General features: G+C 49.5%; 1 protein-coding gene across 10 annotated transcripts in view; it reads left to right on the top strand.

The window, feature by feature from the left end:
- Positions 1-119: 119 nt before the first annotated feature.
- CNIH3 (cornichon family AMPA receptor auxiliary protein 3) overlaps positions 120-20,450 on the top strand; it is a 121,332-nt gene continuing 101,001 nt past the window's right edge. For 2 of the 10 annotated variants that reach the window (XM_036354813.1, XM_036354816.1), the window contains exons 1-2: positions 123-313; positions 2,010-2,090. The gene's annotated coding sequence lies outside the window, so the exon portion shown is untranslated. Of the gene's footprint in view, positions 1,602-2,009; positions 2,091-20,450 lie in introns of all 10 variants that reach the window. The other 8 variants (XM_036354811.1, XM_036354815.1, XM_036354808.1 and 5 more) reach the window with 6 other exon arrangements.

The raw sequence follows: 20,450 nt of genomic DNA, 5'->3' as shown, positions 1-20,450 counted from the left end.
GAGGAGGAGGAGGGGGAGAAGGAGGATCCGGGCCCTTTCCCCCCCCCCTCCCGGAGGCAGCTCGGGGTGCGCGGCCCGGGGGTCGCGGCGGGGCGGCGGCGGGGGGGCGCCGCTGGGCTGGGCCCGGGCGGCGGGCGGGCGGGCGGGCGGCGGCGGCGGGCGGCAGCGAGGCAGCTGCCGCCTCTGTGCTCGGCTCCGCGGCGCTCCGCTCCCCGGTGTGTTGATTCTTCCCCCAGCTGCTGCCTAATGGAGTCCAGGCGCTGGCGTCACAGGAAATGCCTATACTGCCCTCCTCACTCACTTCCGGTGGCAGGTATGGAACCTATAGGGGGCCTGTCACCCGGCACGTGCGCCCGGCGGCGGGGCCGTGAGGGGCGGGGTGCCCGAGGGCGGCGGGGCGCGACCCCGACCCTGACCCCGGCCCCGGCCCGACCTCCGCGGGGCGGCCTCGGGGCGGAGGGAGCGGGTCCCGCCCTCAGGCCGGAGGCGCCCCGGGGCCGCGGCCGCGCGCGTGGGGGCGTGTGGACCCCGTGCGACCCGGAGGCGTCAGGCGCGGGGAGCGGGCTGCGGAGGGGGTCGCGCCGGTGGCGAGGGGCGGCCGCCACGTCCAGGCGCCGGGTGAGGGCGGGGCCGCGTCCGCGCACGTCACGGTGACCCCGGGACCCACACCGGGACCCCCGGCTCCTCGTCGGGGCGGAAAACCTCGGCTTTCCACGCCGGCCGCCCCGGGCCCGCGCGGCCTGCTCGGGAGGTTTGACATGAGCAGCTGAGAAGCTGGGCTCCACCCGGAAGCGGAAGTGACCCCGGCGGGAGCAACACCTGACAGGGACCGGGCGGCCCTCAGACCCCGCGGTGGGCGGGCGGGGAAGGGGTCCCCCCTCTCTTTCCCAGCGCTCGCCCCGAACCCCCTCCTCACGGCCCGCCCGGCGCAGGCAGCGGTCACAGGACAGCCATGGCCTCCCGTCGCCCCCCATGGCACCTTCAGACTCCAGTGGGGACCCCCCGGCTTGAATTTTTAGGTGGCAGCGGGGGTCACAGCCACCTGTTCACGTGGACGGGACGCTGGGCTGAGGCTGGGCCGCCGGTGGCCGCTCTGCGGGACCCCACACAGTCCTGTAACACGGATGGGGTTGGTGGTCTTAGACACCTGACGCGGACCGACATTTTCTCGGAAATTGGAGCAGAACCCTTCCCGGAAGTAGCTTCCCTGTTGGAAAACCATCGACTCCACGAAGGCATGTTCTACCCCCGAGTCTCCCGATTCAGGAAGAACTCAGAGTAAACTTGGAGGCCCTGGGAAGACAGCCCTTTTGAGATTGGGAAAAAATAAATTTAAAAAAGGTGATGTTTATGAGAAGTTGGTCAAGGCTCTGAGCTCCCCGGGTTCTCAGGCTGGAAGGAGGCTGAGGAAGCCCAGTGCCCGTTGGGACACTTAGCTCTGTTGTCCTCCTGTCTTAACTCGGCCTCCAGGGACCGTGTGTGTGAGTCGCCCCGGATGTGTGTGTTCCCCGAGACAGACCCGAGTTCCTGCTAAGCTTCAGAGGGCACTGCCCCCTGGGTCCCGCCGAGCCTGAATTACCAGATAGTTGACGCCCGCAAAGGTCCCTGTTTGTATATTAACTTTCAACAACCTTCCGACTATTGATTGCGTGGGTATGGCCTGTACAAAATTCAATTTTGGCCAAAAAGGGGGAAAAATGGTTTGTCATGATGTATCGGGCCCGTGGCAGCATGGGGGACACGCTTCAAGAATATAAGGTCTACAGCTTTCATCAAGGACACATGCATGTAGTGGTCGCTCCTGATAAGGCTCAAACAGCATTGAGAGATGCGGGGGTGGGGTGGGGGTGGGGTACGAGGATGGCATTGCTACCTAAATGCAATATGGATAGCCCAGCTTTTCTATTTTTTTACATGACCAAGACGGATCTAAGTAGGATTCTGAGTTAAGGCATCCGTGTGCACGCTGATCACACTCCCCCATTTTCTCCCCACCCTTCTCATTGCAGCCCATCTGTCAAGAGGGAGCTAGCTCACTTGGGACGTCCTCCAGGGAGCCTTTGCTGACCGCCAGCCTCCCAGCCCTCATGGTGAGTATCCCCGACGCAGGCTCCAGCGGCGAAGGCTGCTTGTCGTTTCGTTTCCTAACTTGCTAAGACACCTTCTTCAGGTCATCAAAGAGGAGCCTCTCTAGACCTCCGTGCCCCGATTGGCCTTGCCCTCTTCGTCCTTCTGGAAAAGGCGGAGATGGGTTTAGGAAACAAAGGTTGAAGTTGTCTTTCAGGAACAAGAAATGGGATGTATGTTTAGGTATTTGGTTCATTTAGCTTCAGGTCTGTACCGTTTTAACAGGTCTTTCTGTGAGCAGTCCTGTGCTAGGTTCCAAACGGGAGGCGACTTCTTGTCCTAGGGATGTTCAAACATCTGCAGGTACATCCCCCCGCTGTCAGGGATGTACAATCAATTACAGGGCAGATAGTTGACCTGATTGACCTCTAAGGATTTCCAACTGTAATATGTCCGTGAACAATGCACCCATGAGACTCCCAACTAGTGTATAAATTCTTTGAAGCTGGATCTGTGTATGGTTCACCTAAGCCAGTGTTATTCAGACCCATTTTTGAGTCAAAATCAATGTGTTTATCCATAATTACAATTTTAAAAAATGAAATGAACCCAACTGTTGTGGCTCAGTGGTTGAGTATTGACCTATGAACCAGGAGGTCGCGGTTTGATTCCCCATCAGGGCACATGCCCCAGCTGAGGGCTCTATCCCCAGTAGGGGGCATGCAGAAGGCCAATCAATGATTCTCTCTCATTGATGTTTCTCTCTCTGTCCCCCCCCCCTTCCTGTCTGAAATCAATAAAAATATATTTTGAGTCCTAGCCGGTTTGGCTCAGTGGATAGAATGTCGGCCTGGGAACTAAAGGGTCCCAGGTTCGATTCCAGCCAAGGGCACGTGCTGGAGTTGTGGGCTCGATCCCCCCCAGTAGGGGTCGTGCAGGAGGCAGCCAATCAATGATTCCCTCTCATTATTGATGTTTCTGTCTCTCTATCTATCTCCTTTCCTCTCTGAAATCAGTAAGAAATACATATATAAAAAATAAAATATATTTTAAAAAATGAAAAAGTATGAAGGCATAGAAAATAACCAGGTAAACCCACCCATAGAAAGGGTAATTTGGGTTTTGTGAAAGTTTGGTTCCTATAGCACATACATGTCTGTGCTTTACAAAGTTAAATCCATTTCTTCTGTAAGCCATTCTAAAAAAATATGAAATGCGCAAAACACTCATCAAGGACAGTCCTAACTGAGAAAAACTCAAGAAAGAGGTGTTAGATACCTGAATGACAGATCACTAGTACTGGCCAGGGCAGTGCCTTAACTAAAAATGGAGAGCTACTAGATTTTAAAAGGATGAGATGGAACGGGGTGTTCATAATAAAACATAAAACCGGATTTTCACAGACATCTTTGTAAAACTAGTGGAGACTGTTAACTCCTCTGTCCAGGTTTAAGTTTGGTATCTCAACCTGGTACCTAGCAACATGAATATTATTCAGTTTATTCAAGTTCTACTAGGAAGAGGTAGTTTTCAGGATTTCAGGTATCCCTGGAGAGGGATATATTTATATTTACTTCTCTGGCTTCATTCTCAGCTCTTCTCTGGGGTTCTAAAATTGGTGTGTCCGACGTGAATGGTCCCGGGAGAATGCAGGGAAGAGCACAGTTCTTAGAGTCAGAACACTGAGTCAGCTGGTTGGCCGTGGGCAAGTCATGTATCTTTGCTGTGCCACCGTCATTTTGTCTTTGAAGTGGGGACAGTGAGTGACACTGACCTACTTGCTGCATAGAACTGATGTGAGTCAACTGAGATAAATATTTGGAAAAATACTATGTTGGAAGGTTTCCAAGTATAATTTAAGTCCTTCACCATTTCAAAAAGAATTTGAGGCCACTAAGTGTAAAGATAGGTTTTATTATTATTATTAATATTTCTGAGCTGTGAACTCTGTCGGCACTTTTCAACCCCAGCTCTGCCACTCAGCTGTGTTCCTGGGCACCTCGAGGCAAACATCCTGAATCATGGTCTTCCATGAGCAGGGAGTTCCCAATAGCCGTGCAGTACAGTGAAGGTCACAGTCATCTGGCCGTTGTACCTGCTGTTCCACGCACAGCTCTCCAGCGCTTGCTTATGTCTCCCCTTCTGCAAGCATTCCATTCATGCCATGAGCATTCGGTTTGCCCCGGCAGTGGGGTAGGGAGCCCGCCAGGTGGATCTAAGTACAAAGACAGAATCGCTGCGCCGCTGCAGGGAAGCGAACAGGTAGAAAGAGTCACCTCCTCTAAGCTAAAACGGTCCTTTTCTCCGTGGGCCCTTCAAGCTGTTCCTGAGACCCCGGTGGTGTAAACCACCGTGGTCTCAGGAAGTTTCCCAAAGGAACGGAAATAAACCAAGGAAGCGAGATGGTTCTTTACCCACCACACAGCTGGGACGGACGGCTTGGTGTAGTGTGTGCTACCGCACTGACTCGTGTAGTAGGTCACACTACAAAAACAAACCCAAGACACACGTTAACACTAAGCTGCGTGTGCAGAGATGCTTCTCACTGCCGCCCTGTGCGTAAGAGCAGACAGAATGTGGTAATCACGTGTGCTGATGCGGAAATAGCGTCAGGACACGTTATTAAGTTAAAAAGTCTGTATCCGAACATGTGCATGCGATTCCTTTTGGTCAATAAGTGGCTATATATGCACACATATTTTTCCTGGGAGGAGAAAAAGCATAGTGGTTTACCTTTGGCTAAAGGGACTCGGGTGGTGAGGAGGGAGGTTCTTATTTCTTCAGCATTTGCATTTTCTAACTATATATAAGCATTACTTATTTATTTATTTTGGTGACAGCAGGTTATTTGAATTTTGCTTTCTGGTTTTTGTTTTTGTTTGGTATTAATGTTATGTCTTTAAAGCACTCGTGTTTGTTAAAGTACACTCTAAAACCATCAAGAAGTCATGAGAATTTATTCATAATAGAAAACATGCCAGATAAAGCAGTGCTATGCATATTCAACAGGCATTAAATGAATATGTATATTTTTAAATCTCCTTTCCATTATCCGCACCTCTTGCGTTTTCAGATGGCTAACTCTGCACACACACCCCCGTCTCTCATTTGGTTAAATCCATCTGGGGAATAAAGGGCAAAAGACAGGCCTATTTATTAACTTGGAAAAGTAGATAAATAATTAATAGCCCCAGAGTCCCTTTGGACAGTCTTCCTCACTCTCAGTCTCATATACGCTGCTCGTCCTCCTGACACTGCGAGAACCATAAATGAAGGTGAAACACAGTCACGATCGTTAACAACCCAATTCTAATTATTGCGAGAAAGTACATTTTCTGAATATGTATGCACAGCCCAGGTAGAAGGAATGGCCAAATGTCCAGACTGTTAAAAATTAAGACTTTGAAAGACTGTAGTAGGTAATTATTCATAAAGTTTAAAAAAAAAATGGTTGAAAGGATCTCTGGACTTCTCCAGTTAGTTATTTTTATTTTAAAATTGTGCTCTTTACTAAATAATGCTAAATGTATAGGCAGATGTGAAACACAGGAGCCAACATTTATTTATCAGGTTGGTTGACAGCCCCAGAGTGCAAGCGATTAACACCATGAGAGCAAGACAGTATCGTAGCTGCTTTTTTGTGGCCTGTGGAACTGTGCTTGGCTAACCCAGACCACAGAGGCTTGCTGTCTCCTTTAACACTCATGCGGTGTGTATGGTCGCACACGTGAGCAGCCTTTTGGTACGCCTCTCTGAACTAGGAGGATGTCCAGTTTCCTGCTAGGCCTCTGACCCTTAGCTCAGAATATGTTGTTTTTATCTCTAAGTTATTGACAAGTATTATGGAAATAGAAATAGATGTGTATACACTTCAGCCACAGAGTTTCAACAATACCGTTCTCATTTTGTTTCCAAGTGTCCACTCTTTCTGTCCTTATCCTTTCTTTCTGGTGATGGCACATGCCCATGGCAGGTCTCTGCTAATAATAAAGTCATACTGCCCTGGCCGGGGTGGCTCAGTTTTTCGGAGTGTCGTCCAGTGCATCAACAGGTGGCGGGTTTGATTCTGGGTCAGGGCACATACCCAGGTTGCGGGTTCGATCCCCAGTCGGGGCACTTGTGGGAGGCAACCGTCGCTATTTCTCCCTCTCCTTTCCTCTCTATTTAAAAATAAATAAATAAAATAAAGTAAAGTAATACTATGAGCTAACACTAACCAGGCATTGTTTTAAGCACTTTACGTATATTGTATTATTTTACCGTCTCATCAACCTAATGAGGCATGTACCTTCATGACCCCATTTTACAGAAAACTTGGGTCCCATGGCTGCTGTGTGGGAGAGCCCTGTGCTCACCCCCGCTCTGCACTGATTTTCTGAAATGGCTGGTATTCGTCTGAAAAGTGCCCGTTGTTTAAATTCCCAGGGGCCAAAAGAAGAAAGGGAAGTAAGTCCTATAAGTTACTTTTTGAACTTTGCTCTTCTTGTGTCTATGAAACCTTGGTCCCTCCCCTTTGAAGCCCTCATCGTTAATAGTAGATAAGTGAGCCCATGAAGGACAGGAGAAGGTTTCTCTTGCTCTAGAAGCTCCCACGGGGAGTGCCCGGAGGCTCCTTATCAAAGACGCAGTTCATTTCTCCAGAAGTCCTTGCTGAGATGCAGCAGGATCCCTAAAAGGGGTCGTGCGCTAAGCGAGAGGTCGTCTCCAGGTTACGTCTTGAAATGGTGAATCGGGATGAGTGACTTTTCCTTCCCTGTGAACTGGGGAAGCGCCAGACCTGGAGGGCTTGCTGGGTGCCAGATGAAGTCCGGAGGCCTCGCCGGGTTGTTTGGACAACCCCTTGTCTCTGTCTAGCGGGGGATTCTAAGCTGTAAGCCTACAGTAGTGTAGACCCTGGAATAAGAAAGAGACAGGCTTGAGTCATGTAGGAATTCATACTGCATCGTTCCAGTCGCAGCTCCAGCCAGATCAGCTGGCAAAGGGAGCCACAGACGGCGGAGATGACGCGAGAGAGCATGCGCTGAACGCCCAGGGGTAGGGCAAGGAGGGTCAGTTCAGCGAGGCCACGGGAGCTTCTGTTAAGAGTCTATTCCTTTTGCCGAAACTGGTTTGGCTCAGTGGATAGAGCGTCGGCCTGCGGACTGAAGGGTCCCGGGTTCGACTCCGGTCAAGGGCATGTACCTGGGTTGCGGGCACTTTCCCATTGGGGGATGTGCAGGAGGCAGCTGATCGATGTTTCTCGCTCATCGATGTTTCTGACTCTCTATCCCTCTCCCTTCCTCTCTGTAAAAAATCAATAAAATATATTAAAAAAAAAAAAAGAGTCTATTCCTTTAGGGGGGGCAACCAAGCTGCTTAGACACCTCACATTGGCATATGCCCCAAGGTACGTGGGTAAATGACTGCTCTGCCATAGCCAGGTCCCTGGGGGACGGTTCTTTAACTGCTCTGAGAGGAGGCCGCTGTGTGTCCTGTGCTGGTCAGTGTGCAGGTGTCGTGGGCTCTCCTGCTTCCGGTCCCCGGCTTGATGATGTAGGCATGGCCACGGTGCCTTCTTGAGTCCCTGTAGCCTCCATCACTACATGGTCTTACCCGATTGGGTTGGGAACGGCAGGGGAGAGGAGCCCTACAGAGCCAAAGTACAAAGACCTCGGATTTGCTGTAGTTTCTGAAGGTTTTATTGCCCTGCTGGCGTGGCTCAGTGGTTGAGTGTCAACCTATGAACCAGGTGGTCACAGTTTTATTACGCAAGATTTTAAAATACAGATATATATTTTATTGATTTCAGAGAGGAAGGGAGGGGGGGGAGAGAGAGAAACTTCAATGATGAGGGAGAATCATCGATCAGCTGCTTCCTGCGTGCCCCCCACTAAGGATTGAGCCAGCAACCCAGGCATGTGCCCTTACCGGGACTTGAACTGTGACCTCCTGGTTCATAGGTCCATGCTCAACCACTGGGCCGCACCAGCTGGGCTTAATATGCAAGATTTTAAACATACACAGAGGTAGGGAGAGCGGTACTGTGATGCCCATGTGCCCATCATCCTGCTGCAAGAGCCATCAACGCATCTATTCTTGTTTTAGGTGTCCTCCCGCTTCTGATTATTTTTAAGCAAATTCAAGATGTTGCTTTGTTTATAGTATATGTATTTACACTTCAGGACGTAGCTCTAAAAGATAAGTCTTTCGGAAAACATTGCCACAATATCATGATTCCTAAAAACCGAATAATCCCTTCATTATCATCGAATATGCAATTAGGGTTCAGATTCCCCCAACTGTCTCACAGTTTTTTAAACAGTTGGCTTGTGTGAAGCAAGATCCAAACAAGCTTTACACATTACAGTTGGTTGGTCTATTTCTAAAGTCTCTTTCTTTTTTAGAAGACATTTTTATTAAAGTATACTATAGAGAGAGGCGTGCACGCATCCTTAAGTGTACAGCGCAGTCGGTTTTCTCCTGTGAAACCAGCACCCATGTCATGAGATAGAACGTGACCAGGGCCCCCGTGGTGCCTGACTGTAGCTTTAAATTGCATGATTCCCATGACTAATGATGTTGAACCAGTTTAAGATATATCTGGGGGGCCAGGTGGGTATTTTTTACGAAGTGCCTTTTCACGCCTTTTGCTCCTCCCCCTTTTCCGTACTGATTTGGGGCAGTCTGCATGCCTGCCAGAGATGAGCCCGGTGTTGGAGATAGCGACTGCAGGTTTCTCCCCCCACTGTTGACTTGCTTTCGCTCCCTTAATGGTGTCTCGATGAGCAGAAGTTCTTAATGAAATCCGGTTCGTCAGCTGTTCCCTTTATGGTTTGTGCTTTTTGTGTCCTACTTTGGAAGTCATTTCCTGTCCTCAAGGGCACGAAGATATTCTGCTTACTTACCCCCTGGAAGTTTCAAGGTTTTGCCTTCCCAATTCATGTCTGCACTCCTTCTAGAATTTCGTTGTGTGATGGTTGTGAGATAGGGGCCAAGGGTCATTTGTTTTTCCATGAGGATATCCAGATAACCCAGAACCATTAGAAACGTCCACCCTTTCCCCTTTGCCCCACAGCATTCTCGGAGAGGACTGTACATGTGTGCATCTGTTTCTTTCTTTCTTTTTTTTTTAGAATATATTTTATTGATTTTTTACAGAGAGGAAGGGAGAGGGATAGAGAGCCAGAAACATCGATGAGAGAGAAACACTGATCAGTTGCCTCCTGCACACCCCCTACTGAGAATGTGCCCGCAACCCAGGTACATGCCCTTGACCGGAATCGAACCTGGGACCCTTCAGTCCGCAGGCCGACGCTCTATCCACTGAGCCAAACTGGTTACGGCGTGTGCGTCTGTTTCTGAACTCTTTGTTCTATTGGCATATTTGTGTTTCTTTATGCTTCAATGGACAAAAGTTGGTGTTAATACCGTACTGGCTTAGATGCTGGGATTTTGTAAGTTTTGCCATCTGGCAAAACTTTTGTAAATCTTTCAACTCCGTTTTTCTTCTTCAAGATCATCTTGGCTATTCCTGTCCCTTTGCATTTCATAGAAAAAAATACAATTATCTTGTCAGTCTCCACAAAAAAGTGCTGAGATTTTGACTGGGATTGAAAAATATCTATAGATTTTGGGGAGAACAAATAGCTTTATAATATTGAATCTTTGTGTCTAGAACTATGGCATATTTCTCCATTTATATAGGTCTTCTTTAAATTTTCTTGGTAGTGTTTCTTGATTTTTCTGGATAGGTCTTGTACACCTTTTGCTAGATTAATTTTTATGTATTCGATGTTTTTTTTATGTATTTTTATGTTTTTGATGCTAATGTAAATGGTATTATGTTTAAAATTTCATTTTCTTCTCTCTGTCCTAATGTTAAGACTATTGACAGGTACTTCGTCATCAAAGATAAATTAGAATTTCATAGCAGAACTGTCCTTTAGTCCTGGGTTTTTCAGTCTTGAACGTTTTTACAGTTTATACTTGCTTTCCACTCCCACGAAGTTGAACACCACAGCTGGCCGTTCTCTCTTAAAGGACCAGAGGTGAGCTCTCCTTTCCGACGACCAGCGGCTACAGCAGGGCAGTGGTAGGAGGAATCACCGCTTACACTTACTGAGTGCTTGCTCTGTGCTAGAGTCTAGTCGAACTACTTCATAAATACTAACTTATTTAATCATCACAGCTACCCCGCGAGGCAGGTTAGATAACGTCCTTATCTTACAAGGGCGGCAGCTGAGGCTCAGAGCGGCTGGATAATGTGCCCCAGGTCACACAGCTTACATCTGGCACGTCCAGGACTCAAACCCAAGCTGGCGGGCACCAGAGCCCAGGCTCTTTTTTTTTTTTTTTTTTTGATTTCAGAGTGGAAGGGAAAGGGAGAGGTAGAAACATCAATGATGAGAGAGAATCACCAGTTGGCTGCCTCCTGCACACCCCACACTGGGGATCGAGCCCATAACCCTGGCATGTGCCCCTGACTGGAATCGAACCTGGGACCCTTCAGTCCACAGGCCAATGCTCCGTCCTCTGAGCCAAGCCAGCCAGGGCCCATGCTTTTAACATTCTGTAGCCTTTTTGGGCGGTAGCAGCAGATGAGGGCCAGCGTAGGAGGAAAGGAGTAAGCTGGGGGTCCCTGCAGGGCATCTGGTCAGAGAGCCAGCTGTCTGCATGCTTTTCAGCCCTGGTGAGGTCCCCTTTGTGCACTGTGAGAAACACCTTGGGGTTGGGGTGGAGGATGCTGTAGAGGGGGCTGGGGTCTAACTTAGCAGTGACGGTCAAGAGAAGTGAACCATAGGTAAGGTCATCCGAATTTGATCTCCTGATCAGACTTGCAGACTGAAGAAATATTCCATTGAGTTGCTTTTCAATTTTATCACCTGAAAATTTCCTAGGAGTAAGTGGAATCATGCCTGGTGGTCTGTTCTTCCTCTGAGGCGACAGGCACATCTATATTTAGACCAATAGTCATGCTTCTGTGTGATGGATCAGTGCGTGTCTCCAGAAATGGCCGTGCATTGAAATAATGTGCTCATCTTTATGAACGAACAGCGGAATCGTCCCCACGGTGGTCTTGACGCACCCACTCAGAGGGACTTCCATACAGGTGTACTCATGAAGCAGGTAAACGGACACGGTGCTAGGACCACAGCCAGACACTTGGGCATGTGTCCCTGAGCTCAAGGAAGCAAGCAGACTCAGACAGAAGGAATTTAGGGCTTCCCGGGCCAAAAGCATGAGAACCATGGATTTGGATAACACAAACCTCAAGCTAGGATTTCCTTTAACCTCGTCCTTTCTCTCACTTCCCACCTTTTGTGTGTCACTCTGCTCCATTGATTCCACCCTTTAAATAGCTTTCACATCTTTCTCCATTGCCAGGAATCGCTGGGATCCTTGATGTGTTGTTTTTACCCGATTGGACAACAGCCTCCTGAATGCTTGGTTCTTTTCTCTAATTAGTTGCCTTCACCAGTGCTTTATGCTTATCTTTATGAAACATAAAGCCGTCGTATCACTTTCCTGCTTAAACTGATCTCAGTGGCTCCCATTGCTTACAGAGTTAAAAATCAAATGCACAGAGACTGGTCTATGAGGTTCCTTAACTGGCCCATCCATGCTCCTTCGAGTCCCCATCTCCCTCAGCCCTTCACCCACCGTGGCACACCTGTGGCTCCCGGGCCTGTGGTCTGCGCTCAGGCTTGGTGCTCTTGTTGGGATGTTTCTCAACAATGCGCCTTCCCTGCCGCCCCAATCCTCACCTTGGCCTTTTTGGCCACCTCTTAGCTTTCCTTACAGAGCATCCTCATTCTCATCACGCCTGTCTCCCTTGGTAGAATGTAGAGCCCTGGAAGGAGGGTCTTATTCCCTATTATTTCCCAGGGCACGATAGGCACTTCACAGATACTTGCTGGATGGATTCTTCCTTCCTTCCTTCCTTCCTTCCATCCATCCATCCATCCATCCTTTCAACTAATATTAATACTCGCTATATTCAAGGCACTCTTCTACCTGCTAGATATATGCAGTGAACAAGACACATCATTTGTATTTCCACTGAGCTTATATGTTAGTGAGAGAAGATAGGCAATAAAGAGATAAAGAAGCAGGACATATGTCAGGTAGTGTGGATGCTAGGCTAAGAGTTAAAGCAGGGTCCTGCGACCCAGAATGCATGGGTAACTTGTTGGGTGGCCAGAGAGGGCCTCTCTAAGGGGCACCCTGGAGGCTGCGAGCTGCATGAGCGACCCTTGTGAAGATCAGGGGCCAGAGAATGCCAGGCAGCAGGCAGAGGCCACAAAAGCCTCAGGGTAAGAATCAGCTGACTTAGAATAAACAGTGGTTACCTAAAGCCAAGTTACAGGGAAGGAAATGCCTCTAAGAGAGACAGAACCAAAGAGATAGATTATGGCTGGTTTTGGAGTCAAAGGTAATTCCTTTGTAACATATACTGGAGCCCTGGCCCGTGTGGCTCAGTTGGTTGGAGCATCCGCCTGTACATCAAAAGGGGGCAGGTTCGATTCCTGGTCAGGGCACATGCGTGAGGCAGCTGAGAGATGTTTCTCTCTCATCAATGTTCTCTCTCTCTCTCTCTCTCTCTCTCTCTCTCTCTCTCTCACCTCTCTCTCCCCCTTCCTCTCTCCAAATCAATAAAATCATAAGCAAAAAACACACCTGCAGGATTCTTATCCGATGGCAAAATAGAAAGGCCCCGTGTTCACAACTGACGCACAAGAGTGGTTAGGAGTGTAGGCGCCGACCACCCTTCCCCACTGCACTGGGCCCAGCTCTGTCGGGACGGCCTGTGTAAGGAAGCGGCCCCGTTGGAGTTCACTTGGCTTTCTGTTCTCCGTGCCGTCAGTTACAACCACACAGAATGCGAACTCTGAAATGTGCCTATTTTTAACCTTTGCAGTGGGAAAAAGCCCTTCACTTACCTATCGTTCATTATTTTCCAGCTTAATATTTTTTATTTTTTTATTCCCTTCCTGTGCCCTCCCCGCCCCCCCCCCCCCCCCCCGCCTTCTCCGGGGTAAAAAGGTGCCGTATCAGAAATCCTGTGTGTGCTTTTGTGCCGGGTGAGCCGTGCGCACACACGGGCCATGGCCGGGGTTATGTAACAAGAGCTGTCCTGAGTACAGTTGGCTCAGGCGGAAGGCCATGATGTGGCAACTACAGATCTCACTGCGGGAGCTGAGGGTGGACTCGCAAAGCAAGAATCCCGGCTCAGGGCAGCTTGTCGGCCAGCTTTGTTTCCTGACTCACACTCTTCCTTCGAAACCCCAGGTTTGGGTTCAAAAGATCCAAGAGCGTTCCGGTTCATAGGCAAGCGATTCCTGCCACAGTCACGGGAGATACACGATTTTTTATTTTCTCCGGGGGTGCGGGGGGGGGGGGGGCGAGCTATCACAGAGGAGACCTGGCCTGATAAGAGTGTTCATATTCTTGTGGTTATGTCAGCCAACTGGCTTGGCCACACCAAGACCTTGTCTAGACAGTGTAATAAACCCTTCTATGGCACAACGATCTGTTTTTTGTTTTTCCTTCTAATGATTCTGGTTATTCTTGTGAGAGTTGACCATCTAGAAAGCTTATTTAATTATGCAGTATAATAATTTAGGAGCAAATAGACTTTTAAAATATATATATATGTGTATATATATATATATTTATTTATTTCAGAGCGAGAGGGAGAGGGAGAGAGAGATAGAAACATCAATGATGAAAGAGAATCATTGATCGGCTGCCTCCTGCACACCCCCTCCTGGGGATCGAGCACGCAACCTGGGCATATGCTCTTGGCCAGAATCGAACCTGGGACCCTTCAGTCCGCAGGCTGACGCTCTATCCACTGAGCCAAACCGCTAGGACATGGCTTCTACCTTTATACAGGTTATCTGCTCTCTAGTTCACCACAATCCCCCCCTACTCCCTATTGCCTCTAAAACATTGAGGTTGACTGTCAGCTTGCAATTTATGGTCAAACTTGTGCTGTTGTATTTCAGATCGTAGAATTAAGAGGACAGTGGGCTAAAAAGCCAAGTGTTTCAGGGCCAAAAGAATACAGCTCAAGATGATATTAGAAAACAAATCTATTTGGCACCTGAAAGGCTCTGGAAGTTATAACTCTTGTTCTAAACTAATACCATCATCAGAGGAACGTTGGATACATCTTTTCACCATGAGGTTGCGTTATACCCTTGACAAGATTTGAAAGGAGATTTTTATAGTGTGGAGCTGAGACAAAGAGAATACAGTACATGGGACCCTTCTTTCCCTTTCCCCCATACAAAGCTATGAAAAGTGAAATCTGTTTGTTTAGACACCGAGTCCCAAAGATGGTGCAGTTAGAACGCTTCGTATTGACTTTTGGCAGGATTATCTTGAACCTTTCTGCTGTGATCTGGTCATCATCCTAGCAGCAGAGCTTCTGGGGAAGTCAGAACGGAGGTTCCTCTGCCATTCGCTGAGCTAACAGTGACATTGCTGAAAGGAAATGCACTATATTATTCTGAGACATAAGTTACGAACACCCAAAATGGACCACAGTCATGGCTCCTCGAATAAAAGATGCCAGGCTTAACCTACCCAATATTGTACTATTTACAAGTTCATTTCTACTTGTGAAATTTTTTCTGGTCTCTGCTTCTAGCTACTACCTAACTAATACGTCTAACATTTCCACTCGACCAACTAATACTTCTTTGGCAAAGCCAGATGCTCCAGGAGACTCCATAAAAGTTAAAAAATAATTCAGCTATGTTGTGTAGAACATAATTGAAGGGTCATGAACCATCTGGAGAGCAGGAGAACCAGTTCCCTCTTGTTCCTATTGGCTTAGTCTGTTGACTGTCCAGGTGCCAGTCCCTGGAGCCTGGCTGCAGGCCTGGCGAGGAATGTTGCCTCTGGAGTTTCGGCAGGTACGGCGCTCGTCACGGCCTCAGAAGCTGCTTGGCCACCGGTCAGGAAGGCTGCCTTGATGGGAGGGGTAATGACAGGCCGTGACCTCTGAGTCTTAGCGTGGCCTCGCTCTGTGCCCAGACTCACATCGCATTCAGGAAGCCTTTCCGTGCTGTGTGTCCACCATTTCCTTACTGGCTTGTTGGAAGGGAAACAGCCCTGGGTGCTGATGAGAAGGGCTTTGAAGGTAGAGTCTTGAGAACGGGTGGGGAACCTTTTCTCTGCCCAGGGCCACTTGGACATTTATAACATCATTCGCGGGCCATACAAAATTATCAGCTTAAAAATGAGCCTGCTGTATTTGGCCAGACATTTCATTAACTCACCCCTAATGCCTTGGCAGGGCCTTAGACTGCCTGAGGGCCGGACGTTCCCCACCCCTGCTCTAGAAGGAGTACGTAGAGGGAGGAGTCATTGTCATTAGGATACCAGACACAAGGCGAAGCCAAACCTAACCGCCCTGCCTCCTCTCTGACTCACCTACCAACGTATGATTAACCTGGAGGGGCGGTGGCAAGCAGGTATCACATTGAGGGTGTGTGGGGTGGGGGGAGGGAGGGCTGAACCCTCTCCTTCCCATTCCTGTGGCCCCATTGGTTCCTTTTCTAGAGGACCTGGCGGGGAGGGGAGCGAGGCAGGCAGGCTGAGAGTTGTAGCAAGATACACCTTGGCTGGTGACGTGTGTCTTGAACTTGGGAAACCCTTGTCATCCAAGTGGCCTAATGCAGTAGGACTTGGGATGATAGATCCCAAGACTTCTCAGGGGCTTGGGAAGCTCTTTGACTTACTGGGAACCTAGTGAGCCCAGGATTTTACCGGAGTCACCAAACAGTGACCTCCGTGCCCCGAGGGCAGGCCCCTCATGAACCTGCCCCTCTCCAGGGGGGAGCCAGAGCAGGCGGGCGTGGAGCGCCGCGGCTCCCACCCTTGGCTCAGCCTGGCCTTCCTCAGGGGGAGCATGCCCTGTGAAGCAGTGAGGGGCGCGGTGTGGTTAGCATTCTGGGAGGCTCTGTGTTCTGTGTGCTCCTGACCTCAGAGCGTATGGAGGAGGGTAATGGGAAGAACCTCGATGCCATACCAGTGCGGGCCACATCAAAGCAAGTTGTGACACCCGTCCCGGTCAATTAACGCGGCCCCAATATAAACATTGTTTTATCCCTCGTTATTTTTAAAGGAAGCATCTGGCTTCTGTGTTATGTTTGGAACATCAAACATAATGCCCGGTCATATTGGAATATGAGTACTACCTATGTGTCAATAATACCTGGCAGTTTTATGACACCTGTGGCCCCTCAGGTGTGTCATTGCGCATTATGCGCACAGCATCGAAGGTGCAGAGTGACTTCAATAATGACTGTTGCTTCATGCGGCCCATGTAGGAGGTACCAGTTTAGCAGATGAGGTCATTCAAGTCACATCAAAAGGTCACCTTCATGTGCCTGTCAGAATTCATGGGAATTGCAGGAGTAGACGAGTATTTCTCTGTCAGGAACACGGTCCACGAGATGTTGAACTCTTTCCTGTCGCCTCCCCGTTCCTGCCGCCACCTCCTACCACCCTCCATGGGCTTGGCACTGTGAGCACGGTCAAGTTCCACCCATGAGAAGCCCCAGTATGTAGGGGTCTGCACCCTGTCTGACCCCTTCCCTGGGCCCACGGCCAGAACTGGGATGCGGGCCCAGGAACAGCCTTGACCAGCGATGTTCAACTTTATAAACTAATTATTAAAATCCGGAGGCACGCCAAAAAAATATATTTTTTTGCCGATCTGACAGAAATAGGTGTAATTTTGATTCGTTCACATCGGACGACTATTACTGTGTTGACTATTGGTGATTTTTTAATTTGACAGCCCCAGGTAGGGGTGGGGAACCTTTTCTTCTGCCACGGCCCTTTGGATGGTTTTAACATCGTTCGAGGGCCATACACAATGAGCAACTTAAAAAGGAACCTGCTGTATTTGGTCAGACATTGAATTAACGCACCCCTAAGGGGTGGCCCGAGGGCTGGACCTTCCTTACCCTTGGTCTAAGGCCGTGCTCGGCAAACTGCGGCTCGCGAGCCACATGCGGCTCTTTGGCCCCTTGAGTGTGGCTCTTCCTAAGCCTTCGGAGCACCCTAATGAAGTTAATAACAATGTACCTACCTATATAGTTTAAGTTTTAAAAATTTGGCTCTCAAAAGAAATTTCAGTCGTCGTACTGTTGATACTTGGCTCTGTTGGCTAATGAGTTTGCCGACCACTGGCCTCAGGGAAACGAGGACCAGAGAGTCAGGTACTGCGTGTCTGAGAGACTCTCGCGGCACGCTGGTTGGAAATGGCCGTCCCAGGCAGTGCCGACTGGACCTTGTGGCAAGGATTCTCCTTTCTCTTGGACACTCCGCAGCTGTGCCCTCATTCTGCAGCCAAGGCCATTGCCCCCTCCTTGCACAAGTCTGTGTGGTAAGTGCTTCAGCATTCCCCTTTCGGCCGGGACAGATGTTGGTGATTCAGGAAGACGAGGCTTGCCATGGGCGTCTCCCGGAGTCCTCCCCAGGCCTCCACGGTGCCAGCCAGGCCGCCCGTGCTCAGCCTGGGAGGCAGCCTGAAATTGTGATGTGACACGCTCCACCCCCGGCTCCCAAGCATGGAGGGCAAATGGTTTCTAGGTCAGCAGCTCTAGGCGACGGCCGGGTCGGGCCTGGTAGAGGAAGTACGGGCGAGGAACTCAGGCTGGAAGTGAGTAAGAGACTCTGAAGTTGAAGGCTAATTAGGAAGAGCTCCTCATACAGAACTGGTTTTCCTTTTGTAAACACGGGTGGCCATGGCTGACCCTCCTCTTGTGTGTGTGTCCTCCTCTTGTGTGTCCCCCTCCTTCTGGGATCCTCACTGAGGAGAGGGGAGGGGCGTCTGGCTTCCAAAAGTACCCTCGCAGCTGTGGGAGCACTGACTGCCCAGCCCTTTCTCCATTTCACAGAGCTGCTCTGAAGATCAAAGGGCACCCAACCGAATGGGAGTCCGTGATCTGAGAGTTTAGTATTTTTTCCTACAGATTCCCTGACTCTCTCCCCTCAATTCCAAGTCGACAAAATATTGGGCCAAAGGTCCAAATACATAGTCCTGTGTAGGGAGGCAACTCGCCATCTCCTTCCCAGCCAGGTACTTTTCCCTTCCTGTAACTTTCCAGTTGTAATTTGGGGGATACTATTGGTAACTCTGCCACCCGGTGGTCATTCCAAAAACTGCACCCTGGGAGGATTGCATGTCCACTGTTACCATTTTTAGTTGTTTAGTTTTTCCACTTCCGTTTTCAATGTACAGGTAAATAAGATGTGATTTGTACATTCGTTTTTAATATTAAGTTACTTATTATTTATTATTTATTTGTTTATTTATTTTAGAGAGAGAGTAAGGGAAAGAGAAGGAAGGAGAAAGAGAGAGAGGGACAGAGAGAGGGAGAGAGAGAGAGAGAGAGAGAGAGAGAGAGAGAGAGAGAGAGGAAAACATCGATTTGTTGTTGCTCTTATTTATGCATTCATTGATTGACTCTTGTATGTGCCCTGACTGGGGATGGAACCCACAGCCTTGGTGTATCCTGACAACGCTCTAACCAACTGAATGGCCCAGCCAGCAAGTGAGTTGTTTTTAAGTAAAATACTCGCAAATACATTCAGCAGAACACACTGGGATAGAACATTCCTATGACGATATACCAGAAACTGCATGGTATGATGTGATGCTTAGGGAGTGTAGTTAGGAGTGGGGAGGAAGGGACTTAGTTTACGTGATACCCTTTAGCTCTCTCTGAAATCTATAATCAACAGGAAGAATGTATCGCTCTAATAATTGTAGCTGAAGTGCCCCACTCGGGAAGAAGGCCCAGAAGTCTAGAATATTCCTCCCCAGGGCTCCCACCCTCTCCTGGCTTTGTGTCCGGGTACCTCTAGGGCTTCTGGGTGTTCCCAGGGAGTGGAGTCCACAGGACTCACTTTGATCTTGTTCACTGATGGTGGCGGCCGAGTGGAAGCTGGTCGGGGGAGTGTGACCAAAGCCAGAAGAATTCCCAACTCCCTGGTGGTCCCGGTATTGAAGGCAGCAGCCCTCCTGTTGGGAGTGGGCTGCCCCCTTCCCAAGGCCATGCTCAGTGGAGGGGCTCCCGCTGGAGAGCCAGCCACGCGTTCAAGTTTCTGAGGCCTCACAGGTGTGAGGCCGCCAGGAGCCGAGTCTCACAAGACGTGGCGAGGCCACTCGGGGTGCGGGTGTGAGGCAGATGCTCCCCAGCTTCTCACATCAGAGAGCAGGGCTGGGGCGGGTGTGGCCGCAGCTGGCTGGCGGGAGAGCCAGGTCTGAGGAAAGCAGCCATCTGACGACCTCCTCTGTGCCTCTTGCTGTCTGATACTGACATTTCTTTGCTCTGTTGGAGAGACCTCCCACTGCGGCCCCCTGACTGCCCCTGGTGGGGACATACCTACTTTTATGAACTTGCTGGGCATAACCACTCTGCAAGCATGTGCTCAGGAACAGTGAGCACTCCTCTTCCTTGACGGCACCCATTCACGCACGCACCCCCTGGAAGCCCTGGGTGGCTGGGTGGCCTCGGAGGAAGATGGGCCGGGTTGGTGCACAGGGAGGGAGGCCCTGCCTGCACTTGTACTGCAGTCCTGAGGGTAGGACCAGCACACAGGGGCGGACCTCGTTCAGGGTGAGAAAATCTTAGCACCACAGTCAGCGATTGGTCCTTACAGCAGAGGACGGTCCAGCCCCAGCGGTCAGCCCCTGTAGAGATACCCAGCTGTTCTGGCACTGCTTGTCGAAAAGACAGCTGGACTGCCTTGCTGCCTTGGTTAAAAATTAGTTGTCCAGGTATGTCCGGATCTATTTCCGGGTTCTCTGTTTTGTCCGACGTATCTGTTTGCCTTATTTACACAAACCGCACTGTTTTGGTTCCTGTGGCCTTTACTTAAATCTTGAAGTCCGGTGCGAGTTCTCCAACTTTGTGGGTTTTTTTTTCAGAGTTGTTTCGGGAGTTCTAACTTCGTTGGATTCTCACATAACTTTAAAATCAGCTTAGTGCCCTGGCTGGTTTGGCTCAGTGGATAGAGCGTTGGCCCTCGGACTGAAGTGTCCCAGGTTCGATTCCAGTCAAGGGCACCTGCCTCGGCTGCAGGCTTGATCCCCGGCCCTGGTCAGGGTGTGTGTGGCAGGCAACCAATCAATGTGTTTCTCTCAAAAATCAGCTTATCAATTTCTCAGAAAGCGCCACTTGGATTTTCATTGGGATTGCATTGACTCTACAGAACAATCTGGGGAGGAGAATTGACTTCTTAGCAATATTGAGTTTTATCACCCAGGAACATGTATGTTTCCCTACTTTTCTTGTCTTCTTTAATTTCTTTCAGCCATATTTTGTGGTTTAGTGTGTATCTGGTTTTCATATCTTTTGTCAGATTTATTCCTACCG

This window comes from Myotis myotis, unplaced genomic scaffold, assembly GCF_014108235.1.
Source record: "Myotis myotis isolate mMyoMyo1 unplaced genomic scaffold, mMyoMyo1.p scaffold_m19_p_21, whole genome shotgun sequence".
Lineage (NCBI taxonomy): Eukaryota > Metazoa > Chordata > Mammalia > Chiroptera > Vespertilionidae > Myotis > Myotis myotis.
This window is presented reverse-complemented; position numbering and strand designations above follow the sequence as displayed.